Source organism: Mustela erminea, chromosome 9 (genome assembly GCF_009829155.1).
Source record: "Mustela erminea isolate mMusErm1 chromosome 9, mMusErm1.Pri, whole genome shotgun sequence".
NCBI lineage: Eukaryota > Metazoa > Chordata > Mammalia > Carnivora > Mustelidae > Mustela > Mustela erminea.
The window spans coordinates 86,310,187-86,324,975 of record NC_045622.1 but is presented as its reverse complement, the minus strand read 5'-3'; positions in this window follow the sequence as shown (position 1 = coordinate 86,324,975).

The following is a 14,789-nucleotide window of genomic DNA, read 5'->3' as shown; positions in this document are numbered from 1 at the left end:
AGATATCAATTCATCATGTTGTAAACCTTCAATACATATAGCTTTTATTAAGAAAAGAAAGGAAAAAAAGAAAAGGAAAGAAAGAAAAAGAAAAGAAAAAAGAAAAATGCAGCTAGAAACATCTGTGTACAAGTCCTTATGTGGACATTTTTTTCATTTCTCTTGGGTCAATTTCTAGGACTGGTATTGCAGGGTCATATGGTAAGTTTAGGTTTATGTTTAATTTTTTTAAGTAAGCTGCTAAACCTTTTTCCAAGGTGACTGAATCATTTTGCATTGTCACCGGTGATGTATGAGAGTTTCAGTTGTTCCGTTGTCTCATCAGCGCTTGGTATTATCAGTCTTTTTAAACTTTTGTCATTCCAGTTGGTATGTAGTGCTATCTCTGCAGTGTCATTTTTCACTGTTGGAATAACAATGTTCTGCATCTTTTCTTGCACTTATTGCAGCCCGTGTGTCTTCTGTGTGAAGTGCCTGTTTCAAATCCGTTGGCCATGTTTAAATTAGGTTGTTTGTCTTCATATTGAATGTAAAAGTTCTTTATATAGTCTAGATAAAGCACCATTATAAGATACATTATTTGTACAATTTTCTCCCAGTCTGTGGCCCACCTTTTCATTTTCTTAATGGTGTTTTCTTTAAAAAAAAAAAATTATTTATTTATTTGACAGACAGAGATCACAAGTAGGCAAAGAGGCAGGCAGAGAGAGAGGGGGGGAAGTAGGCTCCCTGCCAAAGCAGAGATCCCGATGCAGGACTCGATCCCAGGACCCTGAAACCATGACCTGAGCAGAAGGCAGAGGCTTAACCCACTGAGCCACCCAGGTGCCCCTTAATGGTGCTTTCTGAAATGCAAAAGTTTTTTATTTTGATGCATCCAGTTTGTAAATGTTCTTTTCTTTTACAGATTGCGTTTTGATGTCATCTCTAAGAACTATTTCCCTAATCCAGGGTCACAGAGATATTTTCCTATGTTTTCATCTAGAAATTTTATACTTTTAGCTCTTAAGTTTAGGTCTGTGATCCATTTTTTATTAATATTTATGTGTAAAGTGAGGCAGGGTCTAAGTTCATTTGTTGCATATGGATATCCAATTACTCCAACTTCATTTTTTGAGGAAAGACTATCATCCCCCCTTCCATTGAATTACCTCAGTATAAGTGGGTTTATTTCTGGACTCTGTATCCTGTTGCTTGGTCTTCATGCCAATACTGCACCATCTTGATTGCTGGAGGTTTTATAATAAGTCTTAAATTCGAGTAGTGTACCTTTGTCTTTTTTCAAAATTCTTTTGGCTATTCTGTGTTCTTTGAATTTTTATATTAATTTTGGAAATAAATTTCCCAATTTACACAAATAAAACCTGCTGGGATTCTGTAGGATTTTATGTTGAATCTATAAATCAATTTCAGTAAAATTATTATTTTTTTAAAGATTTTATTTTATTTTTTTGACAGAGATCACAAGTAGGCAGAGAGGCAGGCACAGCGAGAGGGGGAAGCAGGCCCCCCGCTGAGCAGCACCCCCCCCCCCCCCCGTGCGGGGCTTTATCCCAAGACCCTAAGATCATGACCCGAGCGGAAGGCAGAGGCTTCAACCCACTGAGCCACCCAGGTGCCCCAGGAAAATTATTATTTTAATACCAACTCCTTCCAATATTGCTATGAAAAGGGTATGGATTTCTATTTATTTAGATCTCCAACTTCCCTCAGCATATTTGGTTGGTTTGAGTTCTCTCTCACTGCTTATGTTAAATTATTCCTAAGTATTTTTATGCTATTGTGAATTACATTATTTTCTTAATCTTATTAAGATTTTTGGATTGTTGTGTGCCTGGGTGGCTCAATGGGTTAAGTGACTATCTTCAGCTCAGGTCATGATTCTAGAGCCCTAGGATAGGGTCCTGCGTTGGGCTCCCTGCTCAGCGGGAAGGCCTGGTTCTCCCTCTGACCCTCTCCCCTCTCATGCTCTCTATTTCTCTCATTCTCTCTCTCAAATAAATAAATAAAATCTTTTTAAAAATATTTAAAAAAGGACTTTTGGATTGTTAGGTATTTCTTCTTGAGCAGTTTTGATCATTTGTGTCATTCTAGGATTTTTTGTCATTCTATATTGTTCAGTTTATTGGCATAAAGTTCTTCAAAATATTCCTTATAATATTTCAATGTTTAATTTCTGTAGATTCTATAGTGATTATAGTATAGTGACCTTATTCCAATTTTAATAATTTGTGTCTTCCCTTTTTTCTTGGTAAATCTTAAGATTTATTAATTTTGTTGATCTTTACAAAGAATCTACTTTCAGCACGACTTTTTTCCTGTTGTTTTCTATTTCATTAATTTGCACTCCAATCTTTATTTTTGTCTTTCTTCTATTGACATGGATTTTATTTATTCATCTTCCTTTGTTCCTTCCTTCTTCCTTAAAGCTTAGATTATTGATTTTAAGTCTTTCATTAGAATATAGGCATTTAATGCTATGAAATTTCCTCTCAGCACTGCTTTAACTGCGTACCATAAACCTTGATATGTTGCATTTTTCTTTCAGTTAAAAGGTATTTTCTGATTTTCTTTGTAATTTCTTATAGCCTGAGACATTTACAAGTGTGTTAATTTCAAAATAGTTGCAAATTTCCAATTTTTTTCTGTTGTTGATTTTTTTAAGGAAGAAACAATTTTTATTTATTTTAGAATACATAAAGGTACATAGCTCTTTAATAAAGGCTTTTAAAGTTGTTAGATTTTAGTAATTGAGATTTTAAGTGTTTGGGCACCTGCTTATTTGAGTGAATTAGGCAGTCAATTCATGAACTATGCTATCGAGTATGCAGGAATACATTTTATCAGTGAATGATTTGTCATACATTTATGCAACTGCAAATGTTATTTTGATATCTTTAAGAATTTTAATTTCTGCATTCTGCAATATACTAACTCTATAGACCCAGAAGGCGAAGTCAGTATCTTGGGTTTAGACATTCTAAACTTGCTCGATTCTCACATAGCCTAAGATTTTTATTACCTCTGCTTTTGTTTTCGATTTCAGACTTGTCTTGAGAAATTACAAAATTAGTGTGCCAAAATAAAAGTGTCACTACTTTTTCTAAAAATATATAAAAATATTTGACCATTTCATGTGATTAATAAAATGCACTGGAGATCAGATGTTAGAATATTCTTTCTAGAAATGAAATAAATCATCTAAGCATTCTAAAAGAAATCACATTTTTCTCATGATCTCAGGGTGCTGGGATCAAGCCCTGCATTGGGCTCCCTTGTTTCTCCCTCTCCCACTTCCCCTCCTTGTGCTCCTCTCTCGCTGTATCTCTGTCAAATACATAAGCCAAATCTTAAAAATAAATTTAAAAATTTTAAAAAATAAATTAAAAATTTCTTTCAATAATATGGACTTTAAACACTGTTGCTTCACTCTTTACCCAGTAAAGTTTAATCAGCCTTTTTTTTGTCTATACATGTATGTGCAGTTGTATTGTATGTGTGTATGCATTTTTTTTTAAGTTTTTTTTTCTTTTCAGCATAACAGTATTCATTGTTTTTGTACCATGAGAGACTATGGACTCTGAAAAACAACCTGAGGGTCTTGAAGGGGCAGGGGGTGGGAGGTTGGGGGAACAAGGTGGTGGGTATTAGGGAGGGCACGTATTCATGGAACACTGGGTGTGGTGCAAAAACAATGAATTCTGTTGTTGATTTTTAATTTAGTTATCTTGTACATTTATACTTGTACATTTATTGAGAATTTTTTTATGGCCTAGAATTGGTCTATCCTGGAGAATGTTCCATGGGTGCTTAAAAAAATCTACTTCACTGATGTTGGATAGAGTGTTTTATGAAACTATGTGTGTTGGGATGAAAGGTAGGAGAATGAAATGATGAATAAGACATGATTATTGCCCTTTAAAAATTGAAATCTTGCAGGGCAGTGGTAATTTTGTACTCCAGGAGACATTTGGCAATGTGGGGAGACATTTTTGTTTGTCCCAACTGGGGGTGTGTGCTACTGTTATCTAGTGGCTAGATGATCTGCTAAACGGCCTACAATGCACAGAATACCTACAACAGCAAAGACTTTTCTGGCCCAAAATGTGAATAGTGCCAAGATTTAGAACCCCTGTTGCGGGGGATATAAAAGGCATTTTGTTGTAACTTAGAGCTTGAGACAGTAATCTTCATGCTATAGCAATTACTACGCTGTGGCTGAAATCAAACAATACCTTAGCAGTTGCCACATCTCTCATGTGTTTGTTTGTCTTTCCCACTAGACTGTGAACCTCATGAGTGTTGGGATCCTCCCAAGTCATTACGGTGGTTAAAAGCAAAGAGAGGATCTAGAGTCAGACAGACTTGGATTTCAATCCTATATCTATATTCGCTAGATGTTTGACTTTGGGCTAGTTCTTTGACCTCTTTGAGCCTCAATTTTCTCAGTGGTATAATGTGAATAATATGCCTACAATAGAATTACTGGGATAACTAATAAACTAATCAAGGGAGGCAACTGACACAGTCCTGCCACATACAATCATTACCTTATTATTGTTATTATTATTGTTATCTCCAGCACGGAGCCCAGTGCCCTGAAAATATGTGTGAATACATGAATAAGTAACTGAGTCACCATCTCTTGCCTTCCTTCCTCCACCATAAGGCACTGGTTCTATAGTATTATTTTTACTGAGATGAAGACTGTCCTGTTCATTCCTGGACTGAGGCTCAGTTTCCACAGAGGAGGTTGTATATGCCCACAGAACATGGGCAGGAGTCCAATAGGAGAAGCAAGTACAAGACAAATATAGACTGACCTCAGTTCCATCCTTGAGACCCCTTTTGGCCCCATATGAAATAGTCATATGGGGAGGCAGCAAGATTCATTCCTCAAAAAGCCCCCATGATACTGTTTAGCCAGTACCACTCCAGGCCATCTTTCCCAGTTTTGCTTCAGAGAAGAAGTTCTTTTTTCTTAAAGTTCATGCCCTGCCATGACACTCTCTACTCCATTCCTGAGTCTTGGACATTTCTTTCACACTAGGAACCTCTCCCATATATTCCCAATACCTTTTGATCAATGTTAAAAGCCATTGGACCCCTCCCTAGGCACCTCATCTCCTGTCAACATCTACCTCTGAGAGACTTGGCAAAGATCACATCTGTGAAAGAGTTTGCTAATTTTTAAAATGGTAGGAAAAGGCATCTGATTTTTCCATGTGTTTACTTTTAAGGAGGAAGTTCAGGGAAAACAAAAAAAACACCTCAAGCTTCTAAAGAACCCTATGGTATATAAAGCAGAACTCACATGGTTCCTTAACAACATGGAGGGCATGAGTCCATTTCACTATTACTGTGCCCTATCAGGCAGAAAAAATCTGGATCCATGCCCCTTATTAAAATTGGTTTATGGATCATTGATTGATCCTTAATATTCATAACCAAAAAAAACCCCCATTATTTCCTCTATGGAGTTTCTTTATATATTTATCTAGAAACTTGCCTTGCCTGATGACCATATACATCAGAGATCAAGGCTAAATAAGAACAACATGGTGATCTAAACCCAAAGGAGATAAAGCTAAGAGCAGCAGAGAGTATTAAGGACAGAGTGGTGGCCTTATTTAAAAAAAATCATGAAAGGAATTTCCAAAATGGTTTAGAACAAGTATTTCTACTTTGTTAACTCCAAACATAACAAGGAAAATAGTAAAACTAACACTTTTTCTAAAAACTAACATTTTTGGATGCTGAATATGTAGTAGATTCTTTTCTAAATCCTTTATACATTTAAATTAATTTCATTCATTCATTTAACAAATATTTTTTGACCACATATTAGGGCCCCAGCACTGCGTTACGTTCTGCGAGTATAGCAATGAACAAAGTCCTCAAAGATCTCAGTCTTCATGGACTGTACACTCCCTTGTGGAAGTCAATAAACAAAAAGACTATAGGGTATGTTAGAAGGCAGAAATCAATGCTATTGAGACAAATAAAACTGGGCAGAGAGCTAGAGAAAGTAAGGTGTGGGGTGCTACAATTGTCAATCAAGCGTTCAATGAATGCTTCACTGCAAAGCTGTCATTTGACCAAAACCTTACAGAAAATCTCACAATTCATAAGACCAAATCCAAATAGTGTTGCTGTAGGGAGTTCTTGTTTGTTTGTTTGTTTGTTACTGAACCTTGGACCAACACCCTAAGCCCGGAGGCAATCTATATGAACCCCTACATTGTGTAAAATGACCAAGGCATGGCCAGGCACCACACAAGCAAACATGAAGTCACTCGTGCAGTCCCTTGTCCCACTTTGTGAGGATCTAAGAGCTGTTGATTTTCCAGGCTTCTTGGAGGAGCCAGAGGTCTGCCTCTGAGGGGGTACTGGCATCATGGGCATCTGGAGGGGTTTTCTGAAGACCCTTCTTCCCGAGATAGATCACAACATGTCTCCCCTTCTTGTAACCGCCCTATTCCCGAGAATTGGAATTTCTTACTGCTAGATCTGGATAGCAATCATCATAGAGCCTCCTGATGTAAGAAAAAAGAAAAGGAGCAGGCCTTTCAAGGATCTGGGGAGTCCCAGTCCCTGAGCCTGTGAACTACCTATGACTTTGCTTCTGCCACTTTGTCTGCCTTCAACCTAAACTCTTGTTTTCCAAGTTCTTTCAGACTCCTTCCCCAAGTTTCTCAGCTGTGTCCCCTCCAACACCACCTCACTGACTGCCCTAAGCAAGACCAGCTTTGACAGATGTGAATTAGTCATGTATGTCTTAGTTTAACCTTCAATCTAAGGATCCTCTCTACCTTAAAGCTAATTGTGTTTTAAGACCCATTTTCAACTCTGTGCGTGTAATTTTAAGTATCCAGAGGCCAATAAGCAAATGAGAAACAATGGCCCTTGGGCAATTTCTGAAGTATTTCATGTGATGGATCATACTGACATTTTGTCTCTTTGATTTGCATGATGTGATAGTTTCTCTATCATGCTAAAAAGGAAGACCCCAGTGCCCTAATCTTGTGCATGTGAGTTGGACAAAAGTGCTGGAAGTGTACTCCATTATAAACAGACTAATTGGTGCTTTGTGGATTCATTTCTAGGTTTCTCCTGTAGCTTTGTGAGTCAGGGTCAAATTCAGTTTTTCCCCATCTTTCCATCAATGAGGAGTCTTTAAATAAATGTTCCCCATTCTCTGTTATTTAAAAGATTTTGCCTCTCAAACATTTTTTCAGTAATAATCATATTGTAAGTTCCCGGAATGGAGTAAATACTCAATAAGTAGTTCAGTATCTCCCATTTGGATGGATATCTCCCATTTTTTTTGTCTTTTCAGCCCCTTTCTTCCTGGCAATTACTCCATCTTATATAATAGGTAGTCAAAAATATGGTTCACTTCTCCCACCCCAGGCTGGGCAACTAAGTACCTGATCCCTCTAGCCCAGCAATTGATTTGGAGGGGTCATTTAATGCAATGCTGACAAATCAGAGTGATCCCCAGGAAGTTGTTGGGATTATTAGGATACAGGTACCCTTTCTTTTCTGGGTAACTAGTAGTAATAATTGTGCAAATCAAGAGCTGCCAGTGGTCATCTTTGCTTTCAATTTACTTGAAAATAAAACCAATAACCAACACAGAGAGATGAAGAGAGGGGAATGATGACCAAATATCCCAGTTTTGCCAAAACTAAGTGGTTTTCCAAGATGGGGGACTTTCAGTGTCCCACAGTAATCAGAATGGTTGGTCACCCTAGGCTGGAGTCCTAATGATATTTTTGGAACACCTGGATTTTGATGGGTCTGAATACAGTCTACCTTTGGACTGCTTAGCCACAGGAATCAATAAATTAACTTCATTTCTTCAGCAAGTCAGAAGAGGTTTCTAGCACCTGCAGTTTCTGGCTTCCCAAATAAAAGTGAAGTTGCTATTAACTTGTATTGTTTTATTACAATTTCCATTAGATACAGTCACAAGAGCTCAATGACCACCATTATTTTTAAAATTGATGGGACCCTAAAAACTCAGAGTACTCAAGTTGGAAACCACTGAAATGATTTCACCTTCTCCTCTTATAAATGTTGAATTTAAGTTTTACTCTACTACTGAGTCTTACAGTTTAAGTTCATTTACTTCCCTATAAAGGAAGGAAGGAAGGAAAGGAGGGAAGGAGGAAGGAGGAAAAAATGGAGAGAAGGTGGGAGGGAGGAAGAAGAATTGAATAAGCTTTCACAAAAATATCTAGGAATAGAAGACCAAAGTATTTTGGAGGAAGAAATCTGGAAGTAGAAATGGACTGAATAATTCAACCTTTCATTTAGAATAAACACATATGGACTCTCCATCAAATAATTTAGCAAAGGTAACTACATCCAAGGTGCAGTGCCTAAGGCAAATAGTTCAATGGATGCCTAGTGTCCTGGGAGTCCGGTTCAAAGCAAATAAGTCAGGGAGGGATTTGAGGAATGTAGGTTCCACCCAGGGGCATTACCACCATTTTATTGTTTTTCTATCTCTCTCATTATTGCTAAGCACTGCTACTTATCTGGCTATTTCCCTAGGTAGGGCAAATACTTCAACAGATGTGAACCATGATAATCATTACTTACAAAGAAGAAAGTAGAACATCCTCACCATAGTGGGAAACTTGAATGCTTGTACTTTGCTAACAGAACAAGCAGACAAAAATTTGGTATGGATATGGAAGTATGAATAAAATAATAGATAAACTTGACCTAGTTGAAGTATATAGTATATTGTACCAGACAGACACAGAACACAGATTCTTCTCAAGCATACACAGAATGCTTACTACAATTGACCACATGTTGTTGGGTCATAAAGGAAGCCTCAAGAAATTTCAAATGGTTGAACTACTATAGAATATATTCTCTGACCAGAGGTTGTAAAATGAAAAAAAGAAAAAAGAAAGGAAAAAAAGATAAAATGCCCAAACTGCTTGGAAATCAAACAATTCTTTCCAAATAGCACACGAAACAAAAAAGTATCACAGTGGAAGTGAGAAAATAGTTTTAATGGAAGGATAATAAAAACAGTATGCATAAAAACTTTCAGGATATAGCTAAAAGAGTGTTTAGGGAAAGATATTATCTTAATGAGTACTGTAGAATATAAGTATGGCTAAAAAGCAGTGATCAAAGTTTTCATAGCTGGAAAAAAGCTGGAAAAACAAATTAAACTCCAAAAAAGTAGAGAGGAGGAAAATTTAAAAAAATTAAAGAAGTAGAAAGCAAAAGTACAGTAGAGAAAATTAACACAATCAAATGTTGGTTTTAAAAAGATTAATGAATTGAGAAATTTCTAGCAAACTAAGAAAATAAGAAAAAAAACAAATTATCAAAGTGGGATTGAAAAGGGGTATATCATTATAGACATTAGAAAGACAATAACAATATCTTATGAATCACTCTGTTTAAACAGATTTGACAATATGATGGACAAATTTATTGAAAAACACAAGTTAGAAAAAACTAACAGAAGAATAAATTAAAAATCTAAACAATCTTATATAATAAAATTGAGTCAATTATAAAAGCCCTTCCTTCTCATTAAGAAAACTTGGTTTTAGTCTAAGTTGGTTGACCAATTTATTCTTCCAAACATTTAAGTAGCAAATAAACTAAACTTACAGAAGCTCTTCTAGAGAAGAGAAAAAGAAGAAAGTTTTCACCTCTTTTTAGGAGTTCAGAATAACTTTAGCGCCAAAATCTGATAAAAAATTTCTAACAGTTGAAAAATTACAGACTACTTTCTCTCTTAGACATAACTGGAAAAATTCTGAACAAAATAATCTCTTAAAATCTAATATTATATAAAAAGGATAATATACTATCACCAAATCGGGTTTATTGCAAAAATACAGATGTAGTTTAATATTTGAATATGAATTCATGTAACTTACACACTATTAGAAAAAAAGGAGGAAAAGAAATCACATGATCATCTTGAAGATACAGAAAAGACTGATAAAATGTAAAACCAATTCATGATAAAAAAAATCCTCAGCCCACTAGGAATAAAATGAAACTTTCTCAATTTACAAAGAACACCTAAAAAGGCAATAGTAAACAACATAATCAGTGGTAAAATACTAAAAGCTTTCCCCCACGAGATCAGGAATGAGACAAAGATGCTACCAAATTTTTCTACTCAATACTGTACAGGAGAGGGCTATAACCAGTGCAAGAGAATTCCTACATGCTCGCCACCAAGATATAAAAAATGAAGCTTAAAAAAAAAAATCACCCTTAACATTAGCATAAAAAAATCAAGTATCTACAAATCAATCTAATGACAGATATCTAAGACTTCTACATTAAAACTTGCAGAACTTTATTAAGAGAAATCAAAGACATAAATGATGGAATATAGCTTACTCATTAACTGATTCAGTATTGTAGACATGTCAGTTCTCAGATCAATCAACAGATCAAATATAATCCCAAATCAAACACCAAAATGATTCTGAAATTTATGTTGAAATACACTGGGCCAAAAATAAACAAGGCAATCTTAGAGAAAGAGAATGAAGATGGAAGCCTGACCCTACCAAATACTGAGACCTATTTTTAAAACTAACTGGTATTGGTAGGAGGGTAGCAAAGAGACCAAGGGTAAGGAATGAAAAAATCTAGAAATAGCCCCATAGATAATTGTCCAAAGGTGACAAAGTTGTTACTACAATGCCAAGGGGGAAAAGATGGTCCTTTCAAAAAGTCATGCCACATAAAAAGTTGTTAGAGAGCCAGATACATAGACAAAAATAAATCTGTCTCCAAGTACAGACAAAAATCACTTCCAGATAAATTTTTAGATCAAAATATGAAAAAGTAAAACAATAAAGCCTTTGGAAGGAAACAGAATATAATGTCTTCACAACTTAGGGTAAACAAAGATTTCTCAAGTATGATATAAAACTGCTAATCATAGAAGGAAGAATGTTTAAGTCAACATAGCTTAAAATTAATAACTTGTTCAAAAAAGACACCATGAAGAGTACAAAAGGTAAACCACCAAGTGGGAGAAGCATTTAATATACACACATACACAATACTTGTATTTTGATATGTAACAAGACTGCATATCCAGGAAATACCCACATCCCAATACCCAGGTCTAACAGAAACCTCATAGAAAAATAGGACTGGTTTACACAAATTAATTTTTAAAAGACAAATTTTAAAAAATCAAATAGGCAAATGAGTTGACTAGGCTATTCTTAAAAGAAGATATCAAGGAGGTTAATAAACACATGAAAATGTGTTCCATACTGTTCATCATCAAAGAGATGTAATTAACAGAGCCATGTGACTCACTTGCATATCCACCCACAGAGATGAGCAGCGAGAAGCTCATGCAGTCACAGAGGGCTCACCCTGAAAGAATCCTGCACTTGGTTTAAAGCTTTATGGTCACTGTATTAAACTTTCCAATAATTTTAAATAAAGGGTTCCACATTTTTATTTTGCACTGGTTTCCACACACTATATATCCTGTCTTGCCCTCTCTAATGGCTAAAATCAAAAGACAGACGTTGGTGAGGATGAAGAGCCACTGGAAAGCTCATACACGTCTAATGGGTGTAGAAAGTGCTTCAATTACTTTGGAAAACTGTTGATCAATGTCTATAAAAGTGAACCCAGATACCGCATGTAAGCCGGCACTTCCTCTCATGGACATGTATCAGACAAAATGCGTGCTTGTGTTCACCAAAAGATACGTCCAAAACAGTCATCGTGACACTATGCACTAGAGCCCCAAACCGAAAACAACCCAAATGTCAATCAATAGTAAAATGGATAAATGCATTTTGCACATACACACACACACACACACACACACACACACACACACCCCGGATACCATATGTTATCAAGACAACACAATAATATGGATGAATCCTACAACAATCCTCAGTGAAAGAAACCAAACACACAAAATATACAGTGTAGGATTCCAATTATAAAAATTTCCCAAACATGTAAAAATAGTTGGATTGCTTTTAAAAGTCAAAACACTGGCGAAGGGTAGATATTGCAGGAGGACTCGGGGAGGAGAGCCTCTTGGTCTGGGTACTGATTACACGACGCTGGTCACTCGGCAAGGCCTCACTGATCTGTACAAGGGATTTCTACACTTTTTGGTATGTCTGAATGTTATAATGCAAGCTATTTGGGAAAGAACAGGTGCAGAGACACTAAGCTCCCCTCTATCTCCCCTGAAAGCAGTAAACAATCTCCCATATGAAAAATACACTCTCCGTGTTAGGAAGCAAAAAAGACATCCTCATGACCAGAGATAGTGACTTGAAAGTCCAGAAAGCTGTAACATAAACCCAGCTACTCTTATATTAATGTCAGTCCAAATTCTGCTTAGAATTCCTCACTAATTAAAGCTCCCAAACACCTGCCTTCCTTATCCTGTAGCTTCCTCACAGATCTCCCATTTCTTTGTCTAAAATGTCTAAAAGACTGCCTGCCTCAGTCATTTCTCTGGGTCTTGATTCCATTAGTGGGCCTCGGTGTGTATGTAATTCAACATTGGGTTTTTTTCTCCCATAAACTTGTCTCGTGTAATTTAATTCTTAGCCCAGCTAGAAGACCATGAGTGTAGAGGAAGAATTCTCCCTCCCTGACAAAATCAAATGCTTTTGTTTTCACTGTCGTTTTCTCTGCCATAAACCTAGTTTAGAAGGCAAAAGCTGAGCGTCCAAATCTCAGGCCTCCACCTTCCCAGCTCTTTGTTCTTGCCTAAGTTACTGACACTCTCTGTGCCCGAGTTTCCTGGTTGGTAAAATGGGGATAATACTAGAGATCCTCTCATAAAGTTGTTGAGAATTACATGAGATGACAGGTGGAAAGTGGCCAGAACAACAGCAGGCACCTAGGAAAGTCTCAATAAATGTAAAATATTGCTGTTTCTGCCCATTTTGGTCCAACCCTCTTCAGACAATAGATAGCTGTTGCTTGGGCAAGTAGAAATAAGAAATCAAAATATTTTAAAAAAATCAACTTGCTATATATCCTTAGAATCCAAGACCTGATTTTTATAAAATCTTCTTAGCCCTTAGTTTTGGAGATACCAACATACAAATGCGGAAGAAAATAGAGGAGACCAAATGCTTGTGCCTTGGGGGAGTTTCCTCCAATCAATCAATCAATCAATCAATCAGTAAGGTCCTAACCAACTGAATTCTAAATTAGAATGAAATTTGCTTTCCAATGGTCTCATCTTCAGAAAGATGGCTCTAAGTAGGCAATTTAGAGGGAAGAAGTTCTCTCATCCTTTGTGTAAATTTTTGTATCTGTGATGCAGTATTTTTGCTGGGGTAATTCTGCCCCTGGGATCACACCCTTTCTGTACTCTACCTTTTGGGAATTCCAATACCTAAAAGCTAGCTCTGTTCTTCTCTTCCTGGACATTTGCTAAGCTAATCTCCCGACATGGAAGAGTATTATGAAAGTTAAGCTGCATGAAGAGGAGTAATAATTCTGTCCTACCTATATGGCTTAGGGTCAGTACTGCCTTCATAAATTTGTGTATTTTTTTTTGGCAACCACCAAATACTTTATCTGGCCACCATGACTTTACCCCAGTGTTACCACATCATTGAGCTATTTATTGAGTTTAGTTAAGTTGGCTGAGGACCTGTGCCAAAAATTGTTATTAGGAAGCTAATCTTATTACCCCTAAGCAACTAAAGGATTCTCAGAGTGGCTCTCTCTCTCTCTCTCACTCTCTGATTTTTTTTTAAGCTTGCCTGAAGAAAAGTCTCATTTTTCCTTCTCTTGTTGAAGCAAGATAAGGAAACAGCGTTCCAAAGAAGTGAAGGCACTCTGAGTTGATGATGGGGCCAGAAGTAGAATACGCCATAGCTCTCTGCATCTCTCAGATTTTTAGGAGCTGAATTTAAGTGAAAAAAATTACCCAGTGAATGAAGCATCAAGAGTCAGAGGTCTGTCTTCGCTGTGAATCACACAGGAGTAAATTTGTTGTGCGCATGACTCGGTAATATGTCATATCCAGGAAAGGGGACGCTCCTGGACGCAACTCGGATGAGGGAGACAGACCATGACTGGCTGAGAAAGGAAAAGTTCTCCCTAAGCTGCTTTGAATACCAACATCACATCCTTTCGTTTGAATCCATCTTCAAAAGCAGGTTAATAAAGACTGTTCAGCTTCAGGGGTCAGGTTGGAGTTGTGTGAGACTCCTTGGACCTGCCAACAAGAAGCTGTTAATAATTCCAGTAATTTGATGAGCATGCCCGAGGGGCTCCGGGCTCCTGGAGTCAATATGTACAAGGGCTGGAGACAGTGTTTCTCTCGCCAGCATGATGCCTTGATGTCATGCCAGCTCTGGTGACTCAATTTCTCTACATCATGGTACCTTCTCCTTTTTCCCTCCCAAGAGAAGACTTTCCTTTCCTTATTCAACCCCACTTCTCTGTGTATTTAAAAAATGTCCAGGGGCGCCTGGGTGGCTCAGTCAGTTAAGCATTTGCCTTCAGCTCAGGTCATGATCCCAGGGCCCAGGAATGGAGTCCCACTTCGGACTCCTTACTCAGCAGGGAGCCTGCTTCTCCCTCTCCCTGTCACTCCCCCTGCTTGTGCTCTGTCTCTCTCTCTCTCTCTCTCAAATAAATAAATAAAATCTTTTAAAAAATGTCCAAAAGATATGAACTGTTGTTTTTCATACATGGCCTTTATCATGCTGACATACTTTCTTTCATGCCAAGTTTGTTGAATGTTTTTATCATGAAAATTGTTG